At 51.8% G+C, this 13257-nt stretch overlaps 1 long non-coding RNA gene across 1 annotated transcript; it reads left to right on the top strand.

The window, feature by feature from the left end:
- Window positions 1-784: 784 nt before the first annotated feature.
- LOC126638301 (uncharacterized) lies at window positions 785-13257 on the top strand. Its single transcript, XR_007628580.1, has 2 exons — window positions 785-826; window positions 13032-13257. It is a non-coding gene; the product is annotated as an uncharacterized LOC126638301 (long non-coding RNA).

Consider the following 13257-nt stretch of genomic DNA (forward strand, 5'->3'; position numbering starts at 1 on the left):
GGGCAAGGCAGACCAGCTGGGGCAGTTCCTCCTTCCTGCCAAGTGCTCCTGAGAGCCCCAGCTCTTCTCCCCTTGCCTGTGTCGGTGTTGGGAAGCTTGCTCTCTGTCGGATCCTGGCTAGAGCCAGAATATCTGAAGCATCTTAATTGTGACCATCTGGAGGGTTCTTTTCCCCTGGGGTGGACCAAGTTAATTTCCTTTTGATTTATTCATTAAATGTCCTTGGCCATCAGAACTCTTGGTGCTCCAATAGCTTTATTCAAGCCATCAGCGTCCATGGAGCTGCTGCTCACAGTTGGGTTGGCTCCGAGAGAGCTCTCCTGTTACCGGACTGCTTTCCCACGAGGAAAGTCCCTCCCATTATCCCAAGCGCTTCCACTTGAAGAGACAAATCACCGCGTGGGAGCTACGGGGTGCTACACAGAATCCTTCAGGTGGGACATGCCCTCTGAAATCATCGCGTCCAGCCGCTAGCCCGGCACTGCCAAGCCCAGCAGTGAACCAAGAGCCCCGGTAGCAAATCTGCACGCCTGTCAGAGCCCTGCGGTGCTGCGGGTGCCGCTGAAGCTCCTCTGCACCTGTCCTGCAGGTGAGGGCAGCATCCCTCCGGCCCGGGGATGCACCCGCTGCGGGCTGGGCAGGCGGCTCTGCCCCGGCTCCCCCCGCCCCGGGCCGGTCCCCCCGGGCTCCCCCGCCCCGGCTCCCCCAGCCCCTTCCCCGGGGCCGGCCGGGAGCAGGGCCGCCCCTCCTTCCCCGGGAAAGGGAAAGCGAAAGCGCCGGGCGCTGTCACACGGAGCGGGGCCGCGGCCGGAGCGGGCTGGGGGAGGTAAGGGGGACACTGGGACAGAGGGGCCGGGCCGGGCCGGGATGCCCCGGGAAGGGGGTCGGTGGGTGGGGGCCGGGGCCGGCGGGTCTGGCAGCGGGGATGGAGCAGCAGCTCCGCCGGGTCCCTCCCCGCTCCCTTGGCGCTCCCCTCCTTCTCCTCCTTCCCCTCCGAGGGCAGGTGCGGTCGGGAGCGGTCCCCGCCCGTCCGGGGTGAGCCGGGGTACAACTCCCTCCTCCCCCATCCCGGGTCCTGCACCCTCAGCCGGGTGTTGCGAGCTCCTGTTGAAGCCTCTGCAAGTCTGATCTTCACATAGAATCATGGCTTAGAGGTACTAAAGCACTGGCACAGGTTGCCCAGAGAAGCTGTGGCTGCCCCATCCCTGGAATGTCCAAGGCCAGGCTGGACGGGGCTTGGAGCACCCTGGGCTGGTGGAAGGTGGCCCTGCCCATGGCAGGGAGTGGGACTGGATGAGCTTTAAGGTCCTTTCCAACCCAAATCATTCAATGGCTCTGTGATTCTGTCTGGGGGGCTCTTTGGTGTGTGTGCTCCCTCAACTGCAGGTCTCTGGCTGCTACCCAGTACTCTGATTGTTCAGCTTATCCCACTGCAAGTTCCTGTCTTTGAGTTTCCAGTTGCTTATAATTCTGCCGACTTCAGTTGTTTGAGCTGAAAATGTCAGGATGTCCTGGATGTCAGCCTCAGCCTGGCTTTCCTTTCTGTACTCATTTATTTTCTTCCAGCCAAGAGGGAGGCAAGGACTGACCCTTGGCTCTCAGGTGGCCATAGTTCTGGTGACCTTTCCTTGGAGCAGCACTGCCCTCTCAGCTTCAGCAAGGAATTTATATCTGGGAAGGGAGAAGGGATTTTGTGAGATCTGTTGTCCAAGTATAAGCTGATTTGCACAAACTGTAATAAACTATAAACTTAATTTCTTCCTGTTGTATCTCAAGTCAAGGACTCGTTGTAGCTCTGGTACATGCTGAATCCTTGGGGACCTCTCCTGGGCTCTCCCTGCAGGCTGGGGAGGAGCAGGGGCTCTGGCTGTGTCCTGACAGCTCTCAGGCTCTGCCTCTGGAGCGATGCATCTCCATGGGTGGCTGCAGAAGTGCTGGCTCGCTCTGGGCTGTCACTGCCTGCCCTCTGCCCTGCCCAGATCCTAACCCAGCCATGTCTCAGCAGTCTAGAAAGCTTCAAGGATGTTTCTGTGAGCTGCTGAAGCTGCTGCCCTCAGCTGTCCCCTCCCAGTGCTGCCCTCTGCCTCCCCACCTCGACTGCCTGGACATCAGTTCAGCTCAAGCCCAGTGTGTTGTGCTCCACTGACTTTAAATCAGCTTCAAGGAGCCTGTTTAGCCCGAGATGTTTGTGCAGAGCCAGGTGTGTCCCAAACTGCATGCCTGAAGGCAGCAGGTGGGCACAGCTCTCAGGTGTGCAGGACACCTTTGGCTGCCCTCTCGGGGCTGCTGAGAGGTGGGAGGTCACAGAAGGACACAGGAGGAGGGATTGGTGTGGGACGACAATGCTTTTCCTTGGATGACTCATCTCCTGGACTGGAATTTCGTAGGGAAGCCCCCTGGAGCAGAGGTTGGAAGGAGAGGACAGAAGGGACACCCTGTGTGGAGGTGAGCTGTGTGTTCCTCTGGGGACTGCAGAGGGCAGTGGCACCCATGGGACCTGCGGGTGGCCCTGGCTGCTGGCAGGAGGAGCTGCCCCAGAGCAGCTCCTGGCAGGCTGGGAGGAGTCCTGGCTGGCAGCAGGGATTGTTGCATCCCTTGCAGAGCTCCATCCTGGATTGCCTTACTCTGCAGTGTCTCTACAAGTGCTGGTGGCTGCAGGGGCTCCCTGCTGGCCCAGCCCCTGTGCTGCCATCCCTCCTGGCTGTGCCAGTGGGGAATGTCCACTCAGGACAAGACAGGAGTGACCACCACTGTGATGCTGCCCTTGCACTGCCCTGAGGGTGAGCACAGTCAGCTGTCTGCAGGAACCAGAGCCAGCCAGGGGCACATCAGCACTGCTCAAGGGGATGTGGAGCAGGGGCCATGCACGCTCCTCTGCTGCCTCCCTCCATCCCCCAGTGTGATTAGCAGTGCCATGGGAAGGAGTCTCTGAGAGCCTGGGGCAGGGGTGAGGATATGGAGCCTGTGGAGCAGGAGCATGGGGAGATGTCAGGGAGGTTCAGAGAAGATGCTCAAGGTGCAGCCGAGGAGGCCCCACAGTCACACACTGTCAGAGCCTGGAGACCCCTGCCATCACCTGACACCTCAGGGCAGCCTCCACATCATCTGCATCTGGAGGGGTAAGAGGGAGGGACTCAGCTCAGAGTGCCAAACATTTGCTGCTTGAGGGGGATTTAGGCACTCTGAAGAGCTTCCAGATCCTGAGGAGCCCTGGGAAAGGAGCAACAGCTCTAAGAGGTCTTGGAGGAGCATCTGAGGTTGAGGGTAGAGATCTGCTGGTCCTGTCAGGAAGAATTTAATGCACTGAGCTTTGTTTTGCCATTCTGAGATCAAAATCCTGTGCCAGAGCTTTGCTTTGAGTGCATGGATGAGAATGTGGTTTGCTGCCAGCCCCTTGCCCTTGACTACACTTTGTTTTGCTCACCTCCTTTTCTCTCACCAGCTGGCAGTTGTCCCTCTTCCTCGACAGAGTGTTTCTATTTCAACCCAATATCTGCTCTACACAATAGCTGTGCTGTCTGACAGGCACAAGGGAGTCTGTGCCATCCTCCCTAAACCCTTGCCAAGCTTGGGCCCACAAGGACTTGCTTACCCTTGGGGCCCAACCCCCCTGCTGCCACTTTGGGACTCATAACAGGCAGCTCTGGGGGGCTTTCTTTCCCTTGTGCCCCCAAAGGTCTGTGGTCCCTTGTCAGTGGCTCTGGTTCATCAGGAGTTTCAGCCTCCTGGCTCGTGTTTGTCGTGGCTTGTTCTCTCTCTGACAGCCATCCCACCCTTCCTGTCCCATCTCGAGCTGCTGTGGCAGCCACACTTATCTGTTCAGAGCAGCCGTGGACATGTGCCAGAACAGCCCTGTCCTGGAGCCAGCTCAGCCTCAGCAGCTCCAAAATACCAAATCAGTCACATTGGTTAAACACTCCACGCTCTTCAGCCCAGGGGGGCTTGGGGCATTGCGGGGAAATGGCTGGACACCAAATGCAGGCTGAGCTCTGGGGAACAGCAGGAACCTGGAAGGGCTTCTTTGTAGGGGGGAGATGCAGAAGAGGGGCCTGCAGGAGAGCAGAAGTGGACTGGGTCTGCTGAGAAACTGCAGGAGGATTTGATTGAAGAAACAGGCAAAGGAAATGTGGGGTGTCCTCACCTGAGGGGCAGTTGAGACAGTCCCCTTTGCCTCATAGAGCCTTTGCATTGGCTTTAGCACACTTATTCTGCTCAAATAAGCCTCTCCCAGCTGAGACCTTGTCCCTGGAGAAAAGGGAACTCCTTGAGAGACTTTATTGGCCTTAGTGGTTGTGGTGAAGAGCCTCGGGGCAGCTTCTCCTCTCTTTACCTCTGCCAGCTGTTGGAAGGGACTCTCACCTGCTGTTGAAGAAAAGGTGGTTTCATGGGTGAGAAGCTCTTGTTTTCAGTGAACCCTACTTAAGGAGATTGTATAGTAGTTATACAACGTAAATAGCGCTCATCTCCTGCAATTAACACAACGATTAAGCTGAATAAAGCCCACTTACTGGCTTTCCCTGACAAGCACCTTGTTTGTCATCAGCAAATTAGTGTGACCAAGGGCTGCAAAACCAGTTCTCCCAGTGTGTTACAGGAAAGGAATCCTCTTAAATACCATGTTCTCCTAGCACAGCGTTGGGTGAATCAGAGGTGGCTGCTGGCCCCTGGACGTGGCTCAGCAGCTTTGTCTGCTCATGGCTCCACAGATGAAACAGCTCTTTGCCTTTGCACCATCTGATGGTGGAAGGTGCAGAACGGGGAGATTTGGAGGTGACAAACTTTGAGCTTCTGCCTTCTTTTGTCTGGGTTTCCCACACCACCTGTTGAAAAGCTTTAGTTTTATTGTGGCCACCTAAAGCATTTACCTGCAGGATTACTGGAACGTGGGGACCTCCAGGTCCTGCAGGCTCCTTCCTGGGGAGTGTGGGCTGCGAGCCTTGGGAATTAAAGATGCACAGGCCCTGGGCTTCCCCCAGTCCTGCTGAGCCCTGATGCTGAGGGACAGGCTGCATGGTCCTGCCAGTAATTACAGCCTGCTAATTACCTGCTAATTACCCACACATCGTTATTTAGACAGTGACACCCCTGATGGGAAGCACTGAACTGGCCTTTCTGAAAGCGTGAAATTGGTTTTAACACGGTGTCAATGTGCCCTAATTATTAGACTGTCACCATCCTTGCCTGTCTGGACGGAGCCCGGGAGATGCTGCAGGAATGTTTGTCCTCTGTAGCCCAAATCCCACTGCAGTCCTTTCTTTGTTGATGTGAGGTAGTGTGGTCATGGCATGAGGTCAGTGATGGTGGACATGGCTGGAGCTGGTGAAGCTGAGCTGGTTCTATGTCGCTTATGAGGGAAGGATAACTCCAAGCTGCAGAAGAGCAAGCAGGCACGCTCTTTAATTCCGAGTGAGTTATTTGCATGGGTCCAAGTTCCTTTCCTGGGAAAGCAGTGCCATGTCTGCCAGCAATGCCAGCGGAGGATGGACCAGCTGCCCCAGCCCTGTTTGCACCAGGCAGTGCCGTGGCTGCTGCTCCCTCTGAGGGAGTTTAACTGAGCAGTGGAGAAACCAACTGTGTGTTTGTGCTGAGATAATGCAGCTGAGAAGAGATTAGATAGAGAAACGATTGTTTTATCTGCTCAACCCTTGGAGTTCAGCCCCCGGGAGAAACCAGAGTGGGTGCTGAGGAGGAGCCTGGGTCAGGAACAGTCCTGCTTGAATTCTTCACTAACACGCACCAGTTTTCCCATCCTGATATTTTTCCCTCCCTTACAGGAAAGAAAAGGCACAGCCAAAAGCCTTCTTGAGGAGGTCAGCAAACATGGCAGTGACCATTCCATTCCAAGAGTCTCTTTTCTGAAACAATAAACAGCATTGTACAAAATAGCTGACACTTCCCATGCAGCCGTTGCATCATCTTCCTCTGGACAAGTGTTGTGGTTAATAAGAGTGTAGTGTGTGACAGCCTGGTGATAACAAGCATCAAGATGGGAGGACCCTCAGCATGTGAAGGAGCTTTGGAAGAGCTGGCTCCACCAGACCTTTAATTTATATCAAAAATCCAGTGCAAATAACCCCAGCTCCTGCTGTGCAGAGAGCAGGGCAGTGACCTCACCCTGTGCTGGGCACTGATGAGGTCACACCCCAAACCCTGGGTTCAGTTTTGGGCCCAGCATGGCAAGAACAACTTTAAGGTGCTGGAGCATGTCCAGAGAAGGAAGGGTCTGGAGCTCAAGTCTGATGACAAGAGGCTGAGGGATCTGGTGATGCTCAGCCTGGGGAAAAGGAGGCTCACAGGGAACCTTCTTGCTTTCTGTAGTGACCTGACAGGAGGTTGGGGACTGCTGGAGACAGTCTCTTCTCCCAGGGAACAAGCAGTAGGATGGAAGGAAATGGCCTCAAGGTGTAGCAGGGGAGGTTTAGGTTGGATCCAGGGAACAAAGGGGTTGTCAGGCCCTGCCTGCATCCCCAGGGCAGAGCCACAGCTGCTGTTGGGGGCACTGACACCCCCGGTCAGCTCCTCAGCTGGGAAATCACTTCTGGTTTTGCAGACTGGTTTGAGCGGTGAGCCACCCCTCCTCCCTTTGAACTACCCTCCTTCCTGCTTGGGTGTAGCCCGCAGGAGATGGAGCAAAGTCCTGGTCTCACCCCGTGGAGAGGAGCTTTGCCACTGCAGCACAGCTCGCACTGCGGCTTCCCCGGCACGCACAGCGAGACAACCCACAAGCTTTCCAGCTCTCCTCTTTCCTTTTGAGAGAAAAACGTTCCCTAAGTGCTTTTTCTCCTGTTCAGCAAATTATTTTAATTGTTGATACTTAGCCCATTTGAAATGAGGTTTGGAGTCTGCCCTGAGTACAGCACTCAGTGAATGCTACAGCAAAACCAGGCCCGTGACCTTGATATGGGAATCTCATCATTAGCCTGGGGTTTGTTTGTCGTTCGAGGAGAACAGAGGATGCTGTTTTCCAGCCAGTATAAACAGAATCAAGACAGTTTCAGGAAAAAAGAAATAGATCTGTTTGTTGAAGCACATCTTCTTCTGTAATTTATTCTGTCTGTTCTCCTTTGTTTAGAACTAAGAGTTTACATGGAGCCAGAGACAAAATAGATGGTATGAGGGTTCAGTGATAGGATTTTCCTCTGTTGTAGTCAGCAAACCTGCTTGATAATGGCTGTTCTCTTGCCTTGGAAACATGATGGGGGAAAAAAAATCCCTGGTGGCTAAGACTACTTTTCTATGTAAGTCGTACAGGTGGAGTATTAATAAGCTGTTGGACTGGGAGTTGTATCTGTAGCTGCTGCTGGCTGCACACTCGGGGCTGTAGTCCTGGTCCTGGGTCTCCTTTCCTGTCAAGGCAGGGGTAGCTTGTCCCCCTTCTCCCTGTGCCCTGCTCTCCACTGGAGGGCACTGGGTGGCCTGGGGCGTCCATGTCCACTGTGGCAGCTGCACTGGGACTCCTGGGCTCTTCTGAGCCTGGTGAAGCTGAGTGAGCCCAAGAACGTGACTATATTATGGCTGAGCAGGAAGGATCATAGCTTCCAAGTGAGTTTTTTGTTTGTTAGGGCTTGTAATGTTGACATGTTTGCTTTGGACGCCTCTTTGTGACCGTGTCTGGTTTCCTCCTGGCAGTGGCGTTTCTAAGAAGGGGTTGCAGTGCAGTGCACAGACAGCCCTGAGGACACAGCCCCTGCGAGCAGAAACTTTCCTTTGTTGGTGTTATGATCTTGGAGGACACACCCTGCTAAGGAAGTTAGAACACAAAGGAAAAAAAAAGGTAGCAGTATTCTGTGTTGCCTTTAATGCTGGTTTGGAGTTGATCAGCAAATGTAAAAGTTGAAAGGGTCTCTTGCCAAGGGCACGTAGTGACAGGACGAGGGGGAATGGCTTCAAACTGAGAGAGGAGAGGGTTGGATTGGACACTGAGAAGAAATTCTTCCCTGGGAGGGTGGGGGGCACTGGCACAGGTTGCCCAGAGAAGCTGTGGCTGCCCCATCCCTGAAGTGTCCAAGGCCAGGTTGGAGCAGCCTGGGCTAGAGGAAGGTCTCTCTGCCCATGGCAGGGGGTGCAATTGGATGAGCTTTGAGGTCCCCTCCAACCCAAATCAGTCTGTGTTTATGACTCTCTGATGACGATAACAGCACAGAGGGCTGGCAGGAGGCAGATGAGGTTACCACTGCTGGGTCATCGATTCCTGCTCCCGTGATCTGGTTGTTATTGCTGTTATCTTGGCTTCAGTGCAACTTGGCAAACCTGGTAACAGGGGACTGAGAAATGACTCAGTGCATGCAGGGAGCTGGAGATCCTTGTGTGTGCCTTTACCCCAGCGGGTCAGCAGAGCCCCTCCCTGTCACTGCAGGTCCTGGCCACAGAGGCTGAATTAAACAGGAATGAGACACTCTGGGAATAAATCCTGTGGTTTGAAGGAACAAACCCAACCCTGGCAATCACGATAACTGTGCTGAGGAGTGTCCAAGGAGCTGTTGAGGAGTGTTTAGATCTGCAGGGGAGGGCAGCCAGGTAAAGGGTTGCCGCACCATAAATAAGGACTTACGGTGTGCTGTGAGGGCCTTGAGTCAGCAGGATGTAAAATATTGCTTCCTGTAAATTGGAGTGAAGCAGCAGAGACGTGCAGAGCTGAGTGGCAAACAGGCTGGTGAGGGCTGTTTTGGCACGTTCAGGGGAAAGGAACAGCTCAGCCCAAAGCCAGGTACGAGCGTGTTCCCGAGTGCCAGAAAACTGGCAGAACTAAAGGGGTTTGCTTCTGTCACAGAAAGCTGCAGCAGCACTTAACCCACTGAACGTGAAAAACATCACCCAGGGAACTTCCCTGGAGTGCAAATAATGGCTGCAAGGAAACTGCTTCATCAAAAACTCAGGTTTCAGCTAAAAAAAAAGGCAGGTTGGCAGGAAAGTTGTGTCTTGTTCTTGTGCGTACACAATGAAGTGGGCAGAGTGCTTCCTACCCAATTAATTGCAGCCTAATAGCAATCATAATTTTGGCTGCTGGACTCTGATATCCAGGTACTATAAAATGCACTCATAAAAATTTGAACCATCCTGCTAAATTAATCCTGCTCTACAGCATAATAAGTTGCTATTGGATATTTAGTTGATTTAATTATGATTATTTAAGAAATCCAGCTAGCACTTTGGGTTTGCAGTTGTGTTACAGCCAATATTTCCTAGACTTATAATTTAGCTTTAATTTAGTCTTACTATTATAACCCTGTAATAACCCTTCCCACTGCCATGGGGAGCAACTTTTCCTGTCCCAAACTCCAGCTCGAGGAACAAATGATCCAAGTAATTCTGACTTCTAGGCAGTGAAGGGGAAATAAAGCCTTCCTTTATGGATCTCAAGCAACCCACGCAACACAATAAATTAGAAAGGCAATATTTGTCTGGGACACCTTCTGAGACACTTGGCTGTAGCTCTTTGCCTTTCTCATTTGTTTCCAGAGCACTTCCCTCACCTGGTTTGGTGCTTATTTTGCACCCAGGATTGCCTGCAGAGGAATCTGCAGCCCACTGAGCCTCAGCACTTCCAGGGTTCCTGCTCTCCTGAACCACCCCCAGCCTTCTGTGGCTTCACATCTTCAGCCCTTTCCACCTGAACCTCTCCATAATCATAACAAAGTGTTTAGTATGCATCTGTAGGCTAGGAAGGATGGCAGGATTCCTGATTTAGGGGTGGTGGAAGTACAGGACAGAGAGGAAAGGACAATAGTGGCGCGTTTCCTGATCTTAATCTCCCTTCAGCATGTTTGTGCTTCCCGTTGATGTTGAGCAGTTTCCCTGATGACCTTCTCTATACTGTTGATTCAGATGATTAAGGTGAATGAAATTATCAGAGTTTCTTAGGTAGATAGTCAGCCAGTCAAGGTTTTTCTGTGCTCTTGGCTTGGCTTTGTTGTTTAAATTTAACTGCCAGAATGAATCAAGGCTCGATGAAGGGATAACAGAACAGGTGTTCCTGAGATGAAGCATTATTCCTACGGAAACTCTCAGAGAGTTGAAAAGAAATGGTTTGTCACGTGGGGAAAAAATGGGAAGGTTTTGGGCATGCAGACAGACAAGGAACAGGCTGTTGCCCATCATGTCCTGCCTGCAGAAGTGGCAACTAATTGGAGACTGCTGGGAGTTGCTGGAAATTTCTAGCAGGAGCTGATACTGAGCACAGAAGAGGAGGCACATTTTAAGGTAATCAGGTAATAAGGGAGAAGGATGAGTTTTACTCCAAATGATGCAAATCCACGTGGGATTTTCCTGGGAGAGCATGGCATCACGTGATTTCTCCACAGTTGCCTTTTTGCTGGAAGCAGAAGAAACTGAAAGCATGATTCAGCAGTTTATCACTGCTGTGTGAGGATGACTGAGCTGTTCCTCACTGCTGGCTGTGCCCGCTGCCTCCTGCAGCCCTGCCCTGCCCGGGCTGCAGCTGAGCCTGGCCCAGCAGCTCAGGGCCAAAATTCCATAATGGGACCGAGTATTCTTCCCTGGGAGGGTGGTGAGGCACTGGCACAGGTTGTCCCAGCAGCACTGGCACCTCCTGCTGCTCCCCTGGGGCTTCAGGAGTGTACAGGAGTGGGTGACAGAGGTCAGTCAGGTCAGTCCTCGTCTCCGACACCACCATGGACAGTGTGATATCTGCCCTCTCTTGATGTGCACCCCAGCCTCTGGCATGGCCCTGTGTGCCATGGGTTCTCACTGGGGATGTGCTGTGGCTGAGCAGGGCTCTGTGCTTGGCAGGCTGTTGGCAGGCTGTTGGCAGGGTGTGTCTGCTCACGGTGCCTGGCACTAACACCCCACAGTGACAATCCTTGTCCTTTTCGCCCTGAAGGGGCTGGATTTGCTCTACAGAAAGAGTTTTGGGTGAGCTCTTAGTAAATAAGTCGTGTCCCCTCCTCCCCTCTGCTCCAGCCGCCCGGGAGCTGGCGCTGAGCGTAAGAACTGCTGTGACTGGGCCAGGCAGATAGGAACGATGCCAAGCTGAGATGCCTTCTCCTTGACCTGGGAAGAGCAAAAATGTTGAGCCCAGGATGGAAGAAAAAAAAAAAAACAAAACCTAGTTGGAGGAAGTTCTAAAAGATCACGCAGAGAGGTTGAGAACTTGGCGGCTGCTCAGCCGCGCTGCCAGAAATAGCTTCGAAAACCGGGCTGGTGGTGAGAAAAACTTCAGAGGACTGTGGCTGCTGCTGCACTGGGAGGAGCTGGGGGGCAGGAGGAACATGATGCCACAGCTCGTGGTGAGGGCTCAGTCTGCCTTGAGGAATTCACCTATTTAATATCCTGCATGTTTGAAGGTCAGCTTGCGTTTGGAGGTTGACTTGCCTTTGCTGGCTTGTCTTTAGATGGGCTCTAAAGGTGTTTGCATCCACTTAAAAAAAAACTAACACTGTAAGCAAATCAAACAATCAAACACAGGAAATTTTGACATAATGACTGTGACTCAACTTGTTAATATTAGTGGTGTTATGTCACTGTTGGTCTCTTTTTCTTGCCTCGTGATTGTGCTGCTGGGCCCTGATGGAGAGAAAAGAATTGTCAGGTACAAAGCTGAAAACCCAGATGTTCCAAATACAGCATAAGAAGGGTCTCCACTGAGCCCCCCTCGGGGAGCAGTCACACACCATGGTGCTCCTTAATACTAAAACCTCAGCAGGGCCTCAGGAGTCAGGGGTGCATCCCCTGGGAACGGTCTCACCAGCGGTCACGAACGTCCAGGGGGCAGCTCCAAGATTTAATTGAAGCTTAAATGGTGTTATGAGCAGTGTAGTCTGGGTAAGGACTGGCCACAGAAGTGGAATCAGGAAGTGCAAAAATTACATAGAAAGTTTGTGGCTTGGTGGTGGCTCAAATAGGACATAAGTCATGGTCAGGCTGAGCAAAAATTAAATATATCCTCTCATTTCAGCAAGGCAGTGGTTCTTTGTGTTGCTGATTTTATTTTTTTCTTAACAATCACAACTGAAACATTTTATTATTATTTTATATTTATATGGGGTGATTTTAGCAAAATTCAAATGTACTTGTGGGAAATTCCCTTTTGATCTAAGTCATATTTTCTGAGACAAAAACACTGAGATGAGAAAGTTCCAAACATCTCCTATTTCAACGTTTGTTTTAGTTATTTGAGACAAACTATGCTCTGCACGCTCAAGCGTTTGATTTCATCTTGTTTCATGATGTAATTGAGTGATTCCTGCATGTTCATCTGCTCTTCATCGCCAGGCACCAGCGCTGGGGGGTTCGAGGTGCAGGTGACAGAAGCCATGAGAGCAATGCCATTTTATGACTGTCCAGTAGGTACATAAGCAAGTAGGGCTGTCACCAGCCACTGCTGATGAGCAGGGCAAGTCATCCTGAACGTGGTCTGGATGTAAATCCAGGATAGGAGTGCAGCTGTTCCCAGGGTGACAGGAGTCAGTCCCAGCGGAGCGTGACTGCCTGGGAAGTGATCAAGCTCCTGCAAGAGCTTGTCCTGCAGTTTACATCAGCTATTTCCAACCTTCTTTTTTTTGTTATTACTGACAAAGGAACTGCTTCAACCAGCAAAAAATAATAATTCTAAAGACATTACAGTATATACTTTGTTTGCCTTGTGGCTGAGGCAAGTCCGTTTGCTGCCATCAGCCACTTCTGCAGGGGATGCAGCTCCAGGTCTTGAAGGCTGTGCTGTCCATGACAGGCGTGTTGGCTTTCATCTCTAAACACTGTGTATGGACAAATAACTTACCTTTGTGTAAGGTAAATAACTTATGAAACAGGAAAATTCTGAAGTAGTCAGAATTAGGCTGTGAGATGGGAGGGTGTAGGCAGACATGTCAGTGGCAGAACATAAAATATATCACAGGTAACGTGCTGGCAGCTGCCTTGAAGCCAGTGTGCTAAAATATATATACACACTTGCAGGGAGGATGACTCACCTTGTGAAGAAATGAATACACTTTGGTGAAGAAGGGATACTTTCTATAAGCTGATCTAGAAATCCAGTGGTATTCAATATATTAACATTGTCCCTTTCTTTACAGCCCCTGATACACGGTTTATAGTCAGAAGAGGCTTGGGATGAAGGCAAGGCTGGGAAATCTCCTCTCTTGGAAGCAGAGATGTGGTTCTCCTGGAGCAGCAGCTGCTGGTCTGCACACCCAGCATCTCCAGCCGTGGTGGGCAATGGCCGTGGGAGAGCCCTCACTTGTGTGTCTGAGGTGACAAAGGGACACCACAGGGAAAAGTGAAATAAAGATGTTTGATTTA

The sequence above is a fragment of the Myiozetetes cayanensis genome, unplaced genomic scaffold (genome assembly GCF_022539395.1).
Source record: "Myiozetetes cayanensis isolate MyiCay16 unplaced genomic scaffold, myiCay2020 scf17, whole genome shotgun sequence".
Lineage (NCBI taxonomy): Eukaryota > Metazoa > Chordata > Aves > Passeriformes > Tyrannidae > Myiozetetes > Myiozetetes cayanensis.